Genomic DNA, 21,820 nt, shown 5'->3' on the forward strand with positions numbered 1-21,820 from the left:
ATCAAGTTGGTACTCGTACTGCTCGCCTCGTCGAGAGAAATCCAAATATATGAGTTGTTAAGCTATGGGATATGAAATGGACGAGCGACCAATAAAACAACATGTATTATGGGGTTGAATGCTTTTTGCTATTCACAAAATAAAACAAAAGCAGTCATGCAAATATCTGAATTTTCACAGCACAGCAAAATCAGTTGCACCATTCAATTCCGCTCGTCCAGACGGGGAGAATTCAATCACATCCATTCGATGCGACGTTTCTTATGGGATTTAATGAGCGACAACATTTTGACCCCAAACCGAGAGGATTCTGGGATGTTTGTGTTTTTTTGGTAATAACTCTGGAAGGAAACGTCGCAGACCCATCAAGGTGGTACTCGTACTGCTCGCCTCGTCGAGAGGAATCCAAATATATGAATGGTTAAGCTATGGGATATGAAATGGACGAGCGACCAATAAAACAGCATGTATTATGGGGTTGAATGCTTTTTCCTATTCACAAAATAAAACAAAAGCAGTCATGCAAATATCTGAATTTTCACAGCACAGCAAAATCAGTTGCACCATTCAATTCCGCTCGTCCAGACGGGGAGAATTCAATCACATTCATTCGATGCGACGTTACTTATGGGATTTAATAAGCGACAACATTTTGACCCCAAACCGAGAGGATTCTGGGATGTTTGTGTTTTTTTGGTAATAACTCTGGAAGGAAACGTCGCAGACCCATCAAGGTGGTACTCGTACTGCTTGCCTCGTCGAAAGGAATCCAAATATATGAATGGTTAAGCTATGGGATATGAAATGGACGAGCGACCAATAAAACAGCATGTATTATGGGGTTGAATGCTTTTTGCTATTCACAAAATAAAACAAAAGCAGTCATGCAAATATCTGAATTTTCACAGCACAGCAAAATCAGTAGCACCATTCAATTCCGCTCGTCCAGACGGGGAGAATTCAATCACATTCATTCGATGCGACGTTTCTTATGGGATTTAATGAGCGACAAAATTTTGACCCCAAACCGAGAGGATTCTGGGATGTTTGTGGTTTTTTGGTAATAACTCTGGAAGAAAACGTCGCAGACCCATCAAGGTGGTACTCGTACTGCTCGCCTCATCGAGAGGAATCCAAATATATGAGTTGTTAAGCTATGGGATATGAAATGGACGAGCGACCAATAAAACAACATGTATTATGGGGTTGAATGCTTTTTGCTATTCACAAAATAAAACAAAAGCAGTCATGCAAATATCTGAATTTTCACAGCACAGCAAAATCAGTTGCACCATTCAATTCCGCTCGTCCAGACGGGGAGAATTCAATCACATTCATTCGATGCGACGTTTCTTATGGGATTTAATGAGCGACAACATTTTGACCCCAAACCGAGAGGATTCTGGGATGTTTGTGGTTTTTTGCTAATAACTCTGGAAGGAAACGTCGCAGACCCATCAAGGTGGTACTCGTACTGCTCGCCTTGTCGAGAGGAATCCAAATATATGAATGGTTAAGCTATGGGATATGAAATGGACGAGCGACCAATAAAACAGCATGTATTATGGGGTTGAATGCTTTTTGCTATTCACAAAATAAAACAAAAGCAATCATGCAAATATCTGAATTTTCACAGCACAGCAAAATCAGTTGCACCATTTAATTCCGCTCGTCCAGACGGGGAGAATTCAATCACATTCATTCGATGCGACGTTTCTTATGGGATTTAATGAGCGACAACATTTTGACCCCAAACCGAGAGGATTCTGGGATGTTTGTGGTTTTTTGGTAAAAACTCTGGAAGGAAACGTCGCAGACCCATCAAGGTGGTACTCGTACTGCTCGCCTCGTCGAGAGGAATCCAAATATATGAATGCGTAAGCTATGGGACATGAAATGGACGAGCGACCAATAAAACAACATGTATTATGGGGTTGAATGCTTTTTGCTATTCACAAAATAAAACAAAAGCAGTCATGCAAATATCTGAATTTTCACAGCACAGCAAAATCAGTTGCACCATTCAATTCCGCTTGTCCAGACGGGGAGAATTCAATCACATTCATTCGATGCGACGTTTCTTATGGGATTTAATGAGGGACAACATTTTGACCCCAAACCGAGAGGATTCTGGGATGTTTGTGGTTTTTTGGTAATAACTCTGGAAGAAAACGTCGCAGACCCATCAAGGTGGTACTCGTACTGCTCGCCTCATCGAGAGGAATCCAAATATATGAGTTGTTAAGCTATGGGATATGAAATGGACGAGCGACCAATAAAACAACATGTATTATGGGGTTGAATGCTTTTTGCTATTCACAAAATAAAACAAAAGCACTCATGCAAATATTTGAATTTTCACAGCACAGCAAAATCAGTTGCACCATTCAATTCCGCTCGTCCAGACGGGGAGAATTCAATCACATTCATTCGATTCGACGTTTCTTATGGGATTTAATGAGCGACAACATTTTGACCCCAAACCGAGAGGATTCTGGGATGTTTGTGTTTTTTTGGTAATAACTCTGGAAGGAAACGTCACAGACCCATCAAGGTGGTACTCGTACTGCTCGCCTCGTCGAGAGGAATCCAAATATATGAATGCTTAAGCTATGGGATATGAAATGGAGGAGCGACCAATAAAACAACATGTATTATGGGGTTGAATGCTTTTTGCTATTCACAAAATAAAACTAAAGCAGTCATGCAAATATCTGAATTTTCACAGCACAGCAAAATCAGTTGCACCATTCAATTCCGCTTGTCCAGACGGGGAGAATTCAATCACATTCATTCGATGCGACGTTTCTTATGGGATTTAATGAGCGACAACATTTTGACCCCAAACCGAGAGGATTCTGGGATGTTTGTGTTTTTTTGGTAATAACTCTGGAAGGAAACGTCGCAGACCCATCAAGGTGGTACTCGTACTGCTCGCCTCGTCGAGAGGAATCCAAATATATGAATGGTTAAGCTATGGGATATGAAATGGACGAGCGACCAATAAAACAGCATGTATTATGGGGTTGAATGCTTTTTCCTATTCACAAAATAAAACAAAAGCAGTCATGCAAATATCTGAATTTTCACAGCACAGCAAAATCAGTTGCACCATTCAATTCCGCTCGTCCAGACGGGGAAAATTCAATCACATTCATTCGATGCGACGTTTCTTATGGGATTTAATGAGCGACAACATTTTGACCCCAAACCGAGAGGATTCTGGGATGTTTGTGGTTTTTTGGTAAAAACTCTGGAAGGAAACGTCGCAGACCCATCAAGGTGGTACTCGTACTGCTCGCCTCGTCGAGAGGAATCCAAATATATGAATGCGTAAGCTATGGGACATGAAATGGACGAGCGACCAATAAAACAACATGTATTATGGGGTTGAATGCTTTTTGCTATTCACAAAATAAAACAAAAGCAGTCATGCAAATATCTGAATTTTCACAGCACAGCAAAATCAGTTGCACCATTCAATTCCGCTCGTCCAGACGGGGAGAATTCAATCACATTCATTCGATGCGACGTTTCTTATGGGATTTAATGAGGGACAACATTTTGACCCCAAACCGAGAGGATTCTGGGATGTTTGTGGTTTTTTGGTAATAACTCTGGAAGAAAACGTCGCAGACCCATCAAGGTGGTACTCGTACTGCTCGCCTCATCGAGAGGAATCCAAATATATGAGTTGTTAAGCTATGGGATATGAAATGGACGAGCGACCAATAAAACAACATGTATTATGGGGTTGAATGCTTTTTGCTATTCACAAAATAAAACAAAAGCACTCATGCAAATATTTGAATTTTCACAGCACAGCAAAATCAGTTGCACCATTCAATTCCGCTCGTCCAGACGGGGAGAATTCAATCACATTCATTCGATTCGACGTTTCTTATGGGATTTAATGAGCGACAACATTTTGACCCCAAACCGAGAGGATTCTGGGATGTTTGTGTTTTTTTGGTAATAACTCTGGAAGGAAACGTCACAGACCCATCAAGGTGGTACTCGTACTGCTCGCCTCGTCGAGAGGAATCCAAATATATGAATGCTTAAGCTATGGGATATGAAATGGAGGAGCGACCAATAAAACAACATGTATTATGGGGTTGAATGCTTTTTGCTATTCACAAAATAAAACTAAAGCAGTCATGCAAATATCTGAATTTTCACAGCACAGCAAAATCAGTTGCACCATTCAATTCCGCTTGTCCAGACGGGGAGAATTCAATCACATTCATTCGATGCGACGTTTCTTATGGGATTTAATGAGCGACAACATTTTGACCCCAAACCGAGAGGATTCTGGGATGTTTGTGTTTTTTTGGTAATAACTCTGGAAGGAAACGTCGCAGACCCATCAAGGTGGTACTCGTACTGCTCGCCTCGTCGAGAGGAATCCAAATATATGAATGGTTAAGCTATGGGATATGAAATGGACGAGCGACCAATAAAACAGCATGTATTATGGGGTTGAATGCTTTTTCCTATTCACAAAATAAAACAAAAGCAGTCATGCAAATATCTGAATTTTCACAGCACAGCAAAATCAGTTGCACCATTCAATTCCGCTCGTCCAGACGGGGAAAATTCAATCACATTCATTCGATGCGACGTTTCTTATGGGATTTAATGAGCGACAACATTTTGACCCCAAACCGAGAGGATTCTGGGATGTTTGTGGTTTTTTGGTAATAACTCTGGAAGGAAACGTCGCAGACCCATCAAGTTGGTACTCGTACTGCTCGCCTCATCGAGAGGAATCCAAATATATGAGTTGTTAAGCTATGGGATATGAAATGGACGAGCGACCAATAAAACAACATGTATTATGGGGTTGAATGCTTTTTGCTATTCACAAAATAAAACAAAAGCAGTCATGCAAATATTTGAATTTTCACAGCACAGCAAAATCAGTTGCACAATTCAATTCCGCTCGTCCAGACGGGGAGAATTCAATCACATTCATTCGATGCGACGTTTCTTATGGGATTTAATGAGCGACAACATTTTGACCCCAAACCGAGAGGATTCTGGGATGTTTGTGTTTTTTTGGTAATAACTCTGGAAGGAAACGTCGCAGACCCATCAAGGTGGTACTCGTACTGCTCGCCTCGTCGAGAGGAATCCAAATATATGAATGGTTAAGCTATGGGATATGAAATGGACGAGCGACCAATAAAACAGCATGTATTATGGGGTTGAATGCTTTTTGCTATTCACAAAATAAAACAAAAGCAGTCATGCAAATATTTGAATTTTCACAGCACAGCAAAATCAGTTGCACCATTCAATTCCGCTCGTCCAGACGGGGAGAATTCAATCACATTCATTCAATGCGACGTTTCTTATGGGATTTAATGAGCGACAACATTTTGACCCCAAACCGAGAGGATTCTGGGATGTTTGTGGTTTTTTGGTAATAACTCTGGAAGGAAACGTCGCACACCCATCAAGGTGGTACTCGTACTGCTCGCCTCATCGAGAGGAATCCAAATATATGAGTTGTTAAGCTATGGGATATGAAATGGACGAGCGACCAATAAAACAACATGTATTATGGGGTTGAATGCTTTTTGCTATTCACAAAATAAAACAAAAGCAGTCATGCAAATATCTGAATTTTCACAGCACAGCAAAATCAGTTGCACCATTCAATTCCGCTCGTCCAGACGGGGAGAATTCAATCACATTCATTCGATGCGACGTTTCTTATGGGATTTAATGAGCGACAACATTTTGACCCCAAACCGAGAGGATTCTGGGATGTTTGTGGTTTTTTGGTAATAACTCTGGAAGGAAACGTCGCAGACCCATCAAGTTGGTACTCGTACTGCTCGCCTCGTCGAGAGGAATCCAAATATATGAGTTGTTAAGCTATGGGATATGAAATGGACGAGCGACCAATAAAACAACATGTATTATGGGGTTGAATGCTTTTTGCTATTCACAAAATAAAACAAAAGCAGTCATGCAAATATCTGAATTTTCACAGCACAGCAAAATCAGTTGCACCATTCAATTCCGCTCGTCCAGACGGGGAGAATTCAATCACATTCATTCGATGCGACGTTTCTTATGGGATTTAATGAGCGACAACATTTTGACCCCAAACCGAGAGGATTCTGGGATGTTTGTGTTTTTTTGGTAATAACTCTGGAAGGAAACGTCGCAGACCCATCAAGGTGGTACTCGTACTGCTCGCCTCGTCGAGAGGAATCCAAATATATGAATGGTTAAGCTATGGGATATGAAATGGACGAGCGACCAATAAAACAGCATGTATTATGGGGTTGAATGCTTTTTCCTATTCACAAAATAAAACAAAAGCAGTCATGCAAATATCTGAATTTTCACAGCACAGCAAAATCAGTTGCACCATTCAATTCCGCTCGTCCAGACGGGGAGAATTCAATCACATTCATTCGATGCGACGTTTCTTATGGGATTTAATGAGCGACAACATTTTGACTCCAAACCGAGAGGATTCTGGGATGTTTGTGGTTTTTTGGTAATAACTCTGGAAGGAAACGTCGCAGACCCATCAAGTTGGTACTCGTACTGCTCGCCTCGTCGAGAGGAATCCAAATATATGAGTTGTTAAGCTATGGTATATGAAATGGACGAGCGACCATTAAAACAGCATGTATTATGGGGTTGAATGCTTTTTGCTATTCACAAAATAAAACAAAAGCAGTCATGCAAATATTTGAATTTTCACAGCACAGCAAAATCAGTTGCACCATTCAATTCCGCTCGTCCAGACGGGGAGAATTCAATCACATTCATTCAATGCGACGTTTCTTATGGGATTTAATGAGCGACAACATTTTGACCCCAAACCGAGAGGATTCTGGGATGTTTGTGGTTTTTTGGTAATAACTCTGGAAGGAAACGTCGCACACCCATCAAGGTGGTACTCGTACTGCTCGCCTCATCGAGAGGAATCCAAATATATGAGTTGTTAAGCTATGGGATATGAAATGGACGAGCGACCAATAAAACAACATGTATTATGGGGTTGAATGCTTTTTGCTATTCACAAAATAAAACAAAAGCAGTCATGCAAATATCTGAATTTTCACAGCACAGCAAAATCAGTTGCACCATTCAATTCCGCTCGTCCAGACGGGGAGAATTCAATCACATTCATTCGATGCGACGTTTCTTATGGGATTTAATGAGCGACAACATTTTGACCCCAAACCGAGAGGATTCTGGGATGTTTGTGGTTTTTTGGTAATAACTCTGGAAGGAAACGTCGCAGACCCATCAAGTTGGTACTCGTACTGCTCGCCTCGTCGAGAGGAATCCAAATATATGAGTTGTTAAGCTATGGGATATGAAATGGACGAGCGACCAATAAAACAACATGTATTATGGGGTTGAATGCTTTTTGCTATTCACAAAATAAAACAAAAGCAGTCATGCAAATATCTGAATTTTCACAGCACAGCAAAATCAGTTGCACCATTCAATTCCGCTCGTCCAGACGGGGAGAATTCAATCACATTCATTCGATGCGACGTTTCTTATGGGATTTAATGAGCGACAACATTTTGACCCCAAACCGAGAGGATTCTGGGATGTTTGTGTTTTTTTGGTAATAACTCTGGAAGGAAACGTCGCAGACCCATCAAGGTGGTACTCGTACTGCTCGCCTCGTCGAGAGGAATCCAAATATATGAATGGTTAAGCTATGGGATATGAAATGGACGAGCGACCAATAAAACAGCATGTATTATGGGGTTGAATGCTTTTTCCTATTCACAAAATAAAACAAAAGCAGTCATGCAAATATCTGAATTTTCACAGCACAGCAAAATCAGTTGCACCATTCAATTCCGCTCGTCCAGACGGGGAAAATTCAATCACATTCATTCGATGCGACGTTTCTTATGGGATTTAATGAGCGACAACATTTTGACCCCAAACCGAGAGGATTCTGGAATGTTTGTGGTTTTTTGGTAATAACTCTGGAAGATAACGTCGCAGACCCATCAAGTTGGTACTCGTACTGCTCGCCTCGTCGAGAGGAATCCAAATATATGAGTTGTTAAGCTATGGGATATGAAATGGACGAGCGACCAATAAAACAACATGTATTATGGGGTTGAATGCTTTTTGCTATTCACAAAATAAAACAAAAGCAGTCATTCAAATATCTGAATTTTCACAGCACAGCAAAATCAGTTGCACCATTCAATTCCGCTCGTCCAGACGGGGAGAATTCAATCACATTCATTCGATGCGACGTTTCTTATGGGATTTAATGAGCGACAACATTTTGACCCCAAACCGAGAGGATTCTGGGATGTTTGTGTTTTTTTGGTAATAACTCTGGAAGGAAACGTCGCAGACCCATCAAGGTGGTACTCGTACTGCTCGCCTCGTCGAGAGGAATCCAAATATATGAATGGTTAAGCTATGGGATATGAAATGGACGAGCGACCAATAAAACAGCATGTATTATGGGGTTGAATGCTTTTTCCTATTCACAAAATAAAACAAAAGCAGTCATGCAAATATCTGAATTTTCACAGCACAGCAAAATCAGTTGCACCATTCAATTCCGCTCGTCCAGACGGGGAAAATTCAATCACATTCATTCGATGCGACGTTTCTTATGGGATTTAATGAGCGACAACATTTTGACCCCAAACCGAGAGGATTCTGGAATGTTTGTGGTTTTTTGGTAATAACTCTGGAAGATAACGTCGCAGACCCATCAAGGTGGTACTCGTACTGCTCGCCTCATCGAGAGGAATCCAAATATATGAGTTGTTAAGCTATGGGATATGAAATGGACGAGCGACCAATAAAACATCATGTATTATGGGGTTGAATGCTTTTTGCTATTCACAAAATAAAACAAAAGCAGTCATGCAAATATTTGAATTTTCACAGCACAGCAAAATCAGTTGCACCATTCAATTCCGCTCGTCCAGACGGGGAGAATTCAATCACATTCATTCGATGCGACGTTTCTTATGGGATTTAATGAGCGACAACATTTTGACCCCAAACCGAGAGGATTCTGGGATGTTTGTGGTTTTTTGGTAATAACTCTGGAAGAAAACGTCGCAGACCCATCAAGGTGGTACTCGTACTGCTCGCCTCATCGAGAGGAATCCAAATATATGAGTTGTTAAGCTATGGGATATGAAATGGACGAGCGACCAATAAAACAACATGTATTATGGGGTTGAATGCTTTTTGCTATTCACAAAATAAAACAAAAGCAGTCATGCAAATATCTGAATATACACAGCACAGCAAAATCAGTTGCACCATTCAATTCCGCTCGTCCAGACGGGGAGAATTCAATCACATTCATTCGATGCGACGTTTCTTATGGGATTTAATGAGCGACAACATTTTGACCCCAAACCGAGAGGATTCTGGGATGTTTGTGGTTTTTTGGTAATAACTCTGGAAGGAAACGTTGCAGACCCATCAAGTTGGTACTCGTACTGCTCGCCTCGTCGAGAGGAATCCAAATATATGAGTTGTTAAGCTATGGGATATGAAATGGACGAGCGACCAATAAAACAACATGTATTATGGGGTTGAATGCTTTTTGCTATTCACAAAATAAAACAAAAGCAGTTATGCAAATATCTGAATTTTCACAGCACAGCAAAATCAGTTGCACCATTCAATTCCGCTCGTCCAGACGGGGAGAATTCAATCACATTCATTCGATGCGACGTTTCTTATGGGATTTAATGAGCGACAACATTTTGACCCCAAACCGAGAGGATTCTGGGATGTTTGTGTTTTTTTGGTAATAACTCTGGAAGGAAACGTCACAGACCCATCAAGGTGGTACTCGTACTGCTCACCTCGTCGAGAGGAATCCAAATATATGAATGGTTAAGCTATGGGAAATGAAATGGACGAGCGACCAATAAAACAGCATGTATTATGGGGTTGAATGCTTTTTCCTATTCACAAAATAAAATAAAAGCAGTCATGCAAATATCTGAGTTTTCACAGCACAGCAAAATCAGTTGCACCATTCAATTCCGCTCGTCCAGACGGGGAAAATTCAATCACATTCATTCGATGCGACGTTTCTTATGGGATTTAATGAGCGACAACATTTTGACCCCAAACCGAGAGGATTCTGGGATGTTTGTGGTTTTTTGGTAATAACTCTGGAAGAAAACGTCGCAGACCCATAAAGGTGGTACTCGTACTGCTCGCCTCGTCGAGAGGAATCCAAATATATGAATGCTTAAGCTATGGGATATGAAATGGACGAGCGACCAATAAAACAACATGTATTATGGGGTTGAATGCTTTTTGCTATTCACAAAATTAAACAAAAGCAGTCATGCAAATATCTGAATTTTCACAGCACAGCAAAATCAGTTGCACCATTCAATTCCGCTCGTCCAGACGGGGAGAATTCAATCACATTCATTCGATGCGACGTTTCTTATGGGATTTAATGAGCGACAACATTTTGACCCCAAACCGAGAGGATTCTGGGATGTTTGTGGTTTTTTGGTAATAACTCTGGAAGGAAACGTCGCAGACCCATCAAGTTGGTACTCGTACTGCTCGCCTCGTCGAGAGGAATCCAAATATATGAGTTGTTAAGCTATGGGATATGAAATGGACGAGCGACCAATAAAACAACATGTATTATGGGGTTGAATGCTTTTTGCTATTCACAAAATAAAACAAAAGCAGTCATGCAAATATCTGAATTTTCACAGCACAGCAAAATCAGTTGCACCATTCAATTCCGCTCGTCCAGACGGGGAGAATTCAATCACATTCATTCGATGCGACGTTTCTTATGGGATTTAATGAGCGACAACATTTTGACCCCAAACCGAGAGGATTCTGGGATGTTTGTGGTTTTTTGGTAATAACTCTGGAAGGAAACGTCGCAGACCCATCAAGTTGGTACTCGTACTGCTCGCCTCGTCGAGAGGAATCCAAATATATGAGTTGTTAAGCTATGGGATATGAAATGGACGAGCGACCAATAAAACAACATGTATTATGGGGTTGAATGCTTTTTGCTATTCACAAAATAAAACAAAAGCAGTCATGCAAATATCTGAATTTTCACAGCACAGCAAAATCAGTTGCACCATTCAATTCCGCTCGTCCAGACGGGGAGAATTCAATCACATTCATTCGATGCGACGTTTCTTATGGGATTTAATGAGCGACAACATTTTGACCCCAAACCGAGAGGATTCTGGGATGTTTGTGTTTTTTTGGTAATAACTCTAAAAGGAAACGTCGCAGACCCATCAAGGTGGTACTCGTACTGCTCGCCTCGTCGAGAGGAATCCAAATATATGAATGGTTAAGCTATGGGATATGAAATGGACGAGCGACCAATAAAACAACATGTATTATGGGGTTGAATGCTTTTTCCTATTCACAAAATAAAACAAAAGCAGTCATGCAAATATCTGAATTTCACAGCACAGCAAAATCAGTTGCACCATTCAATTCCGCTCGTCCAGACGGGGAAAATTCAATCACATTCATTCGATGCGACGTTTCTTATGGGATTTAATGAGCGACAACATTTTGACCCCAAACCGAGAGGATTCTGGAATGTTTGTGGTTTTTTGGTAATAACTCTGGAAGAAAACGTCGCAGACCCATCAAGGTGGTACTCGTACTGCTCGCCTCATCGAGAGGAATCCAAATATATGAGTTGTTAAGCTATGGGATATGAAATGGACGAGCGACCAATAAAACATCATGTATTATGGGGTTGAATGCTTTTTGCTATTCACAAAATAAAACAAAAGCAGTCATGCAAATATTTGAATTTTCACAGCACAGCAAAATCAGTTGCACCATTCAATTCCGCTCGTCCAGACGGGGAGAATTCAATCACATTCATTCGATGCGACGTTTCTTATGGGATTTAATGAGCGACAACATTTTGACCCCAAACCGAGAGGATTCTGGGATGTTTGTGGTTTTTTGGTAATAACTCTGGAAGAAAACGTCGCAGACCCATCAAGGTGGTACTCGTACTGCTCGCCTCATCGAGAGGAATCCAAATATATGAGTTGTTAAGCTATGGGATATGAAATGGACGAGCGACCAATAAAACAACATGTATTATGGGGTTGAATGCTTTTTGCTATTCACAAAATAAAACAAATGCAGTCATGCAAATATCTGAATATACACAGCACAGCAAAATCAGTTGCACCATTCAATTCCGCTCGTCCAGACGGGGAGAATTCAATCACATTCATTCGATGCGACGTTTCTTATGGGATTTAATGAGCGACAACATTTTGACCCCAAACCGAGAGGATTCTGGGATGTTTGTGGTTTTTTGGTAATAACTCTGGAAGGAAACGTCGCAGACCCATCAAGTTGGTACTCGTACTGCTCGCCTCGTCGAGAGGAATCCAAATATATGAGTTGTTAAGCTATGGGATATGAAATGGACGAGCGACCAATAAAACAACATGTATTATGGGGTTGAATGCTTTTTGCTATTCACAAAATAAAACAAAAGCAGTCATGCAAATATCTGAATTTTCACAGCACAGCAAAATCAGTTGCACCATTCAATTCCGCTCGTCCAGACGGGGAGAATTCAATCACATTCATTCGATGCGACGTTTCTTATGGGATTTAATGAGCGACAACATTTTGACCCCAAACCGAGAGGATTCTGGGATGTTTGTGTTTTTTTGGTAATAACTCTGGAAGGAAACGTCGCAGACCCATGAAGGTGGTACTCGTACTGCTCGCCTCGTCGAGAGGAATCCAAATATATGAATGGTTAAGCTATGGGATATGAAATGGACGAGCGACCAATAAAACAACATGTATTATGGGGTTGAATGCTTTTTCCTATTCACAAAATAAAACAAAAGCAGTCATGCAAATATCTGAATTTTCACAGCACAGCAAAATCAGTTGCACCATTCAATTCCGCTCGTCCAGACGGGGAAAATTCAATCACATTCATTCGATGCGACGTTTCTTATGGGATTTAATGAGCGACAACATTTTGACCCCAAACCGAGAGGATTCTGGAATGTTTGTGGTTTTTTGGTAATAACTCTGGAAGAAAACGTCGCAGACCCATCAAGGTGGTACTCGTACTGCTCGCCTCATCGAGAGGAATCCAAATATATGAGTTGTTAAGCTATGGGATATGAAATGGACGAGCGACCAATAAAACAACATGTATTATGGGGTTGAATGCTTTTTGCTATTCACAAAATAAAACAAAAGCAGTCATGCAAATATCTGAATTTTCACAGCACAGCAAAATCAGTTGCACCATTCAATTCCGCTCGTCCAGACGGGGAGAATTCAATCACATTCATTCGACGCGACGTTTCTTATGGGATTTAATGAGCGACAACATTTTGACCCCAAACCGAGAGGATTCTGGGATGTTTGTGTTTTTTTGGTAATAACTCTGGAAGGAAACGTCGCAGACCCATCAAGGTGGTACTCGTACTGCTCGCCTCGTCGAGAGGAATCCAAATATATGAATGGTTAAGCTATGGGATATGAAATGGACGAGCGACCAATAAAACAACATGTATTATGGGGTTGAATGCTTTTTCCTATTCACAAAATAAAACAAAAGCAGTCATGCAAATATCTGAATTTTCACAGCACAGCAAAATCAGTTGCACCATTCAATTCCGCTCGTCCAGACGGGGAAAATTCAATCACATTCATTCGATGCGACGTTTCTTATGGGATTTAATGAGCGACAACATTTTGACCCCAAACCGAGAGGATTCTGGAATGTTTGTGGTTTTTTGGTAATAACTCTGGAAGAAAACGTCGCAGACCCATCAAGGTGGTACTCGTACTGCTCGCCTCATCGAGAGGAATCCAAATATATGAGTTGTTAAGCTATGGGATATGAAATGGACGAGCGACCAATAAAACATCATGTATTATGGGGTTGAATGCTTTTTGCTATTCACAAAATAAAACAAAAGCAGTCATGCAAATATTTGAATTTTCACAGCACAGCAAAATCAGTTGCACCATTCAATTCCGCTCGTCCAGACGGGGAGAATTCAATCACATTCATTCGATGCGACGTTTCTTATGGGATTTAATGAGCGACAACATTTTGACCCCAAACCGAGAGGATTCTGGGATGTTTGTGGTTTTTTGGTAATAACTCTGGAAGAAAACGTCGCAGACCCATCAAGGTGGTACTCGTACTGCTCGCCTCATCGAGAGGAATCCAAATATATGAGTTGTTAAGCTATGGGATATGAAATGGACGAGCGACCAATAAAACAACATGTATTATGGGGTTGAATGCTTTTTGCTATTCACAAAATAAAACAAAAGCAGTCATGCAAATATCTGAATATACACAGCACAGCAAAATCAGTTGCACCATTCAATTCCGCTCGTCCAGACGGGGAGAATTCAATCACTTTCATTCGATGCGACGTTTCTTATGGGATTTAATGAGCGACAACATTTTGACCCCAAACCGAGAGGATTCTGGGATGTTTGTGGTTTTTTGGTAATAACTCTGGAAGGAAACGTCACAGACCCATCAAGTTGGTACTCGTACTGCTCGCCTCGTCGAGAGGAATCCAAATATATGAGTTGTTAAGCTATGGGATATGAAATGGACGAGCGACCAATAAAACAACATGTATTATGGGGTTGAATGCTTTTTGCTATTCACAAAATAAAACAAAAGCAGTCATGCAAATATCTGAATTTTCACAGCACAGCAAAATCAGTTGCACCATTCAATTCCGCTCGTCCAGACGGGGAGAATTCAATCACATTCATTCGATGCGACGTTTCTTATGGGATTTAATGAGCGACAACATTTTGACCCCAAACCGAGAGGATTCTGGGATGTTTGTGTTTTTTTGGTAATAACTCTGGAATGAAACGTCACAGACCCATCAAGGTGGTACTCGTACTGCTCACCTCGTCGAGAGGAATCCAAATATATGAATGGTTAAGCTATGGGATATGAAATGGACGAGCGACCAATAAAACAGCATGTATTATGGGGTTGAATGCTTTTTCCTATTCACAAAATAAAATAAAAGCAGTCATGCAAATATCTGAATTTTCACAGCACAGCAAAATCAGTTGCACCATTCAATTTCGCTCGTCCAGACGGGGAAAATTCAATCACATTCATTCGATGCGACGTTTCTTATGGGATTTAATGAGCGACAACATTTTGACCCCAAACCGAGAGGATTCTGGGATGTTTGTGGTTTTTTGGTAATAACTCTGGAAGAAAACGTCGCAGACCCATCAAGGTGGTACTCGTACTGCTCGCCTCGTCGAGAGGAATCCAAATATATGAATGCTTAAGCTATGGGATATGAAATGGACGAGCGACCAATACAACAACATGTATTATGGGGTTGAATGCTTTTTGCTATTCACAAAATTAAACAAAAGCAGTCATGCAAATATCTGAATTTTCACAGCACAGCAAAATCAGTTGCACCATTCAATTCCGCTCTTCCAGACGGGGAGAATTCAATCACATTCATTCGATGCGACGTTTCTTATGGGATTTAATGAGCGACAACATTTTGACCCCAAACCGAGAGGATTCTGGGATGTTTGTGTTTTTTTGGTAATAACTCTGGAAGGAAACGTCGCAGACCCATCAAGGTGGTACTCGTACTGCTCGCCTCGTCGAGAGGAATCCAAATATATGAATGGTTAAGCTATGGGATATGAAATGGACGAGCGACCAATAAAACAGCATGTATTATGGGGTTGAATGCTTTTTGCTATTCACAAAATAAAACAAAAGCAGTCATGCAAATATTTGAATTTTCACAGCACAGCAAAATCAGTTGCACCATTCAATTCCGCTCGTCCAGACGGGGAGAATTCAATCACATTCATTCGATGCGACGTTTCTTATGGGATTTAATGAGCGACAACATTTTGACCCCAAACCGAGAGGATTCTGGGATGTTTGTGGTTTTTTGGTAATAACTCTGGAAGGAAACGTCGCACACCCATCAAGGTGGTACTCGTACTGCTCGCCTCATCGAGAGGAATCCAAATATATGAGTTGTTAAGCTATGGGATATGAAATGGACGAGCGACCAATAAAACAACATGTATTATGGGGTTGAATGCTTTTTGCTATTCACAAAATAAAACAAAAGCAGTCATGCAAATATCTGAATTTTCACAGCACAGCAAAATCAGTTGCACCATTCAATTCCGCTCGTCCAGACGGGGAGAATTCAATCACATTCATTCGATGCGACGTTTCTTATGGGATTTAATGAGCGACAACATTTTGACCCCAAACCGAGAGGATTCTGGGATGTTTGTGGTTTTTTGGTAATAACTCTGGAAGGAAACGTCGCAGACCCATCAAGTTGGTACTCGTACTGCTCGCCTCGTCGAGAGGAATCCAAATATATGAGTTGTTAAGCTATGGGATATGAAATGGACGAGCGACCAATAAAACAACATGTATTATGGGGTTGAATGCTTTTTGCTATTCACAAAATAAAACAAAAGCAGTCATGCAAATATCTGAATTTTCACAGCACAGCAAAATCAGTTGCACCATTCAATTCCGCTCGTCCAGACGGGGAGAATTCAATCACATTCATTCGATGCGACGTTTCTTATGGGATTTAATGAGCGACAACATTTTGACCCCAAACCGAGAGGATTCTGGGATGTTTGTGTTTTTTTGGTAATAACTCTGGAAGGAAACGTCGCAGACCCATCAAGGTGGTACTCGTACTGCTCGCCTCGTCGAGAGGAATCCAAATATATGAATGGTTAAGCTATGGGATATGAAATGGACGAGCGACCAATAAAACAGCATGTATTATGGGGTTGAATGCTTTTTCCTATTCACAAAATAAAACAAAAGCAGTCATGCAAATATCTGAATTTTCACAGCACAGCAAAATCAGTTGCACCATTCAATTCCGCTCGTCCAGACGGGGAAAATTCAATCACATTCATTCGATGCGACGTTTCTTATGGGATTTAATGAGCGACAACATTTTGACCCCAAACCGAGAGGATTCTGGAATGTTTGTGGTTTTTTGGTAATAACTCTGGAAGAAAACGTCGCAGACCCATCAAGGTGGTACTCGTACTGCTCGCCTCATCGAGAGGAATCCAAATATATGAGTTGTTAAGCTATGCGATATGAAATGGACGAGCGACCAATAAAACATCATGTATTATGGGGTTGAATGCTTTTTGCTATTCACAAAATAAAACAAAAGCAGTCATGCAAATATCTGAATTTTCACAGCACAGCAAAATCAGTTGCACCATTCAATTCCGCTCGTCCAGACGGGGAAAATTCAACCACATTCATTCGATGCGACGTTTCTTATGGGATTTAATGAGCGACAACATTTTGACCCCAAACCGAGAGGATTCTGGGATGTTTGTGGTTTTTTGGTCATAACTCTGGAAGGAAACGTCGCAGACCCATCAAGGTGGTACTCGTACTGCTAGCCTCGTCGAGAGGAATCCAAATATATGAATGGTTAAACTATGGGTTATGAAATGGACGAGCGAGCAATAAAACAGCATGTATTATGGGGTTGAATGCTTTTTGCTATTCACAAAATAAAACAAAAGCAATCATGCAAATATCTGAATTTTCACAGCACAGCAAAATCAGTTGCACCATTCCATTCCGCTCGTCCAGACGGGGAGAATTCAATCACATTCATTCGATGCGACGTTTCTTATGGGATTTAATGAGCGACAACATTTTGACCCCAAACCGAGAGGATTCTGAGATGTTTGTGGTTTTTTGGTAATAACTCTGGAAAAAAACGTCGAAGACCCATCAAGGTGGTATTCGTACTGCTCGCCTCATCGAGAGGAATCCAAATATATGAGTTGTTAAGCTATGGGATATGAAATGGACGAGCGACCAATAAAACAACATGTATTATGGGGTTGAATGCTTTTTGCTATTCACAAAATAAAACAAAAGCAGTCATGCAAATATTTGAATTTTCACAGCACAGCAAAATCAGTTGCACCATTAAATTCCGCTCGTCCAGACGAGGAGAATTCAATCACATTCATTTGATGCGACGTTTCTTATGGGATTTAATGAGCGACAACATTTTGACCCCAAACCGAGAGGATTCTGGGATGTTTGTGGTTTTTTGGTAAAAACTCTGGAAAGAAACGTCGCAGACCCATCAAGGTGGTACTCGTACTGCTCGCCTCGTCGAGAGGAATCCAAATATATGAATGCGTAAGCTATGGGATATGAAATGGATGAGCGACCAATAAAACAGCATGTTTTATGGGGTTGAATGCTTTTTCCTATTCACAAAATTAAACAAAAGCAGTCATGCAAATATCTGAATTTTCACAGCACAGCAAAATCAGTTGCACCATTCAATTCCGCTCGTCCAGACGGGGAAAATTCAATCACATTCATTCGATGCGACGTTTCTTATGGGATTTAATGAGCGACAACATTTTGACCCCAAACCGAGAGGATTCTGGGATGTTTGTGGTTTTTTGGTAATAACTCTGGAAGGAAACGTCGCAGACCCATCAAGGTGGTACTCGTACTGCTCGCCTCGTCGAGAGGAATCCAAATATATGAATGGTTAAGCTATGGGATATGAAATGGACGAGCGACCAATAAAACAGCATGTATTATGGGGTTGAATGCTTTTTGCTATTCACAAAATAAAACTAAAGCAGTCATGCAAATATCTGAATTTTCACAGCACAGCAAAATCAGTTGCACCATTCAATTCCGCTCGTCCAGACGGGGAGAATTCAATCACATTCATTCGATGCGACGTTTCTTATGGGATTTAATGAGCGACAACATTTTGACCCCAAACCGAGAGGATTCTGGGATGTTTGTGGTTTTTTGGTAATAACTCTGGAAGGAAACGTCGCAGACCCATCAAGGTGGTACTCGTACTGCTCGCCTCGTCGAGAGGAATCCAAATATATGAATGCTTAAGCTATGGGATATGAAATGGATGAGCGACCAATAAAACAGCATGTTTTATGGGGTTGAATGCTTTTTCCTATTCACAAAATTAAACAAAAGCAGTCATGCAAATATCTGAATTTTCACAGCACAGCAAAATCAGTTGCACCATTCAATTCCGCTCGTCCAGACGGGGAAAATTCAATCACATTCATTCGATGCGACGTTTCTTATGGGATTTAATGAGCGACAACATTTTGACCCCAAACCGAGAGGATTCTGGGATGTTTGTGGTTTTTTGGTAATAACTCTGGAAGAAAACGTCGCAGACCCATCAAGGTGGTACTCGTACTGCTCGCCTCATCGAGAGGAATCCAAATATATGAGTTGTTAAGCTATGGGATATGAAATGGACGAGCGACCAATAAAACATAATGTATTATGGGGTTGAATGCTTTTTGCAATTCACAAAATAAAACAAAAGCAGTCATGCAAATATTTGAATTTTCACAGCACAGCAAAATCAGTTGCACCATTCAATTCCGCTCGTCCAGACGGGGAGAATTCAATCACATTCATTCGATGCGACGTTTCTTATGGGATTTAATGAGCGACAACATTTTGACCCCAAACCGAGAGGATTCTGGGATGTTTGTGGTTTTTTGGTAATAACTCTGGAAGATAACGTCGCAGACCCATCAAGGTGGTACTCGTACTGCTCGCCTCATCGAGAGGAATCCAAATATATGAGTTGTTAAGCTATGCGATATGAAATGGACGAGCGACCAATAAAACAACATTTATTATGGGGTTGAATGCTTTTTGCTATTCACAAAATAAAACAAAAGCAGTCATGCAAATATCTGAATTTTCACAGCACAGCAAAATCAGTTGCACCATTCAATTCCGCTCTTCCAGACGGGGAGAATTCAATCACATTCATTCGATGCGACGTTTCTTATGGGATTTAATGAGCGACAACATTTTGACCCCAAACCGAGAGGATTCTGGGATGTTTGTGTTTTTTTGGTAATAACTCTGGAAGGAAACGTCGCAGACCCATCAAGGTGGTACTCGTACTGCTCGCCTCGTCGAGAGGAATCCAAATATATGAATGGTTAAGCTATGGGATATGAAATGGACGAGCGACCAATAAAACAGCATGTATTATGGGGTTGAATGCTTTTTGCTATTCACAAAATAAAACAAAAGCAGTCATGCAAATATTTGAATTTTCACAGCACAGCAAAATCAGTTGCACCATTCAATTCCGCTCGTCCAGACGGGGAGAATTCAATCACATTCATTCGATGCGACGTTTCTTATGGGATTTAATGAGCGACAACATTTTGACCCCAAACCGAGAGGATTCTGGGATGTTTGTGGTTTTTTGGTAATAACTCTGGAAGGAAACGTCGCACACCCATCAAGGTGGTACTCGTACTGCTCGCCTCATCGAGAGGAATCCAAATATATGAGTTGTTAAGCTATGGGATATGAAATGGACGAGCGACCAATAAAACAACATGTATTATGGGGTTGAATGCTTTTTGCTATTCACAAAATAAAACAAAAGCAGTCATGCAAATATCTGAATTTTCACAGCACAGCAAAATCAGTTGCACCATTCAATTCCGCTCGTCCAGACGGGGAGAATTCAATCACATTCATTCGATGCGACGTTTCTTATGGGATTTAATGAGCGACAACATTTTGACCCCAAACCGAGAGGATTCTGGGATGTTTGTGGTTTTTTGGTAATAACTCTGGAAGGAAACGTCGCAGACCCATCAAGTTGGTACTCGTACTGCTCGCCTCGTCGAGAGGAATCCAAATATATGAGTTGTTAAGCTATGGGATATGAAATGGACGAGCGACCAATAAAACAACATGTATTATGGGGTTGAATGCTTTTTGCTATTCACAAAATAAAACAAAAGCAGTCATGCAAATATCTGAATTTTCACAGCACAGCAAAATCAGTTGCACCATTCAATTCCGCTCTTCCAGACGGGGAGAATTCAATCACATTCATTCGATGCGACGTTTCTTATGGGATTTAATGAGCGACAACATTTTGACCCCAAACCGAGAGGATTCTGGGATGTTTGTGTTTTTTTGGTAATAACTCTGGAAGGAAACGTCGCAGACCCATCAAGGTGGTACTCGTACTGCTCGCCTCGTCGAGAGGAATCCAAATATATGAATGGTTAAGCTATGGGATATGAAATGGACGAGCGACCAATAAAACAGCATGTATTATGGGGTTGAATGCTTTTTGCTATTCACAAAATAAAACAAAAGCAGTCATGCAAATATTTGAATTTTCACAGCACAGCAAAATCAGTTGCACCATTCAATTCCGCTCGTCCAGACGGGGAGAATTCAATCACATTCATTCGATGCGACGTTTCTTATGGGATTTAATGAGCGACAACATTTTGACCCCAAACCGAGAGGATTCTGGGATGTTTGTGGTTTTTTGGTAATAACTCTGGAAGGAAACGTCGCACACCCATCAAGGTGGTACTCGTACTGCTCGCCTCATCGAGAGGAATCCAAATATATGAGTTGTTAAGCTATGGGATATGAAATGGACGAGCGACCAATAAAACAACATGTATTATGGGGTTGAATGCTTTTTGCTATTCACAAAATAAAACAAAAGCAGTCATGCAAATATCTGAATTTTCACAGCACAGCAAAATCAGTTGCACCATTCAATTCCGCTCGTCCAGACGGGGAGAATTCAATCACATTCATTCGATGCGACGTTTCTTATGGGATTTAATGAGCGACAACATTTTGACCCCAAACCGAGAGGATTCTGGGATGTTTGTGGTTTTTTGGTAATAACTCTGG

This window comes from Petromyzon marinus, chromosome 8 (assembly GCF_048934315.1).
Source record: "Petromyzon marinus isolate PM22_M1 ecotype Great Lakes invasive population chromosome 8, UKy_Petmar_22M1.pri1.0, whole genome shotgun sequence".
NCBI classification, from domain to species: domain Eukaryota; kingdom Metazoa; phylum Chordata; class Hyperoartia; order Petromyzontiformes; family Petromyzontidae; genus Petromyzon; species Petromyzon marinus.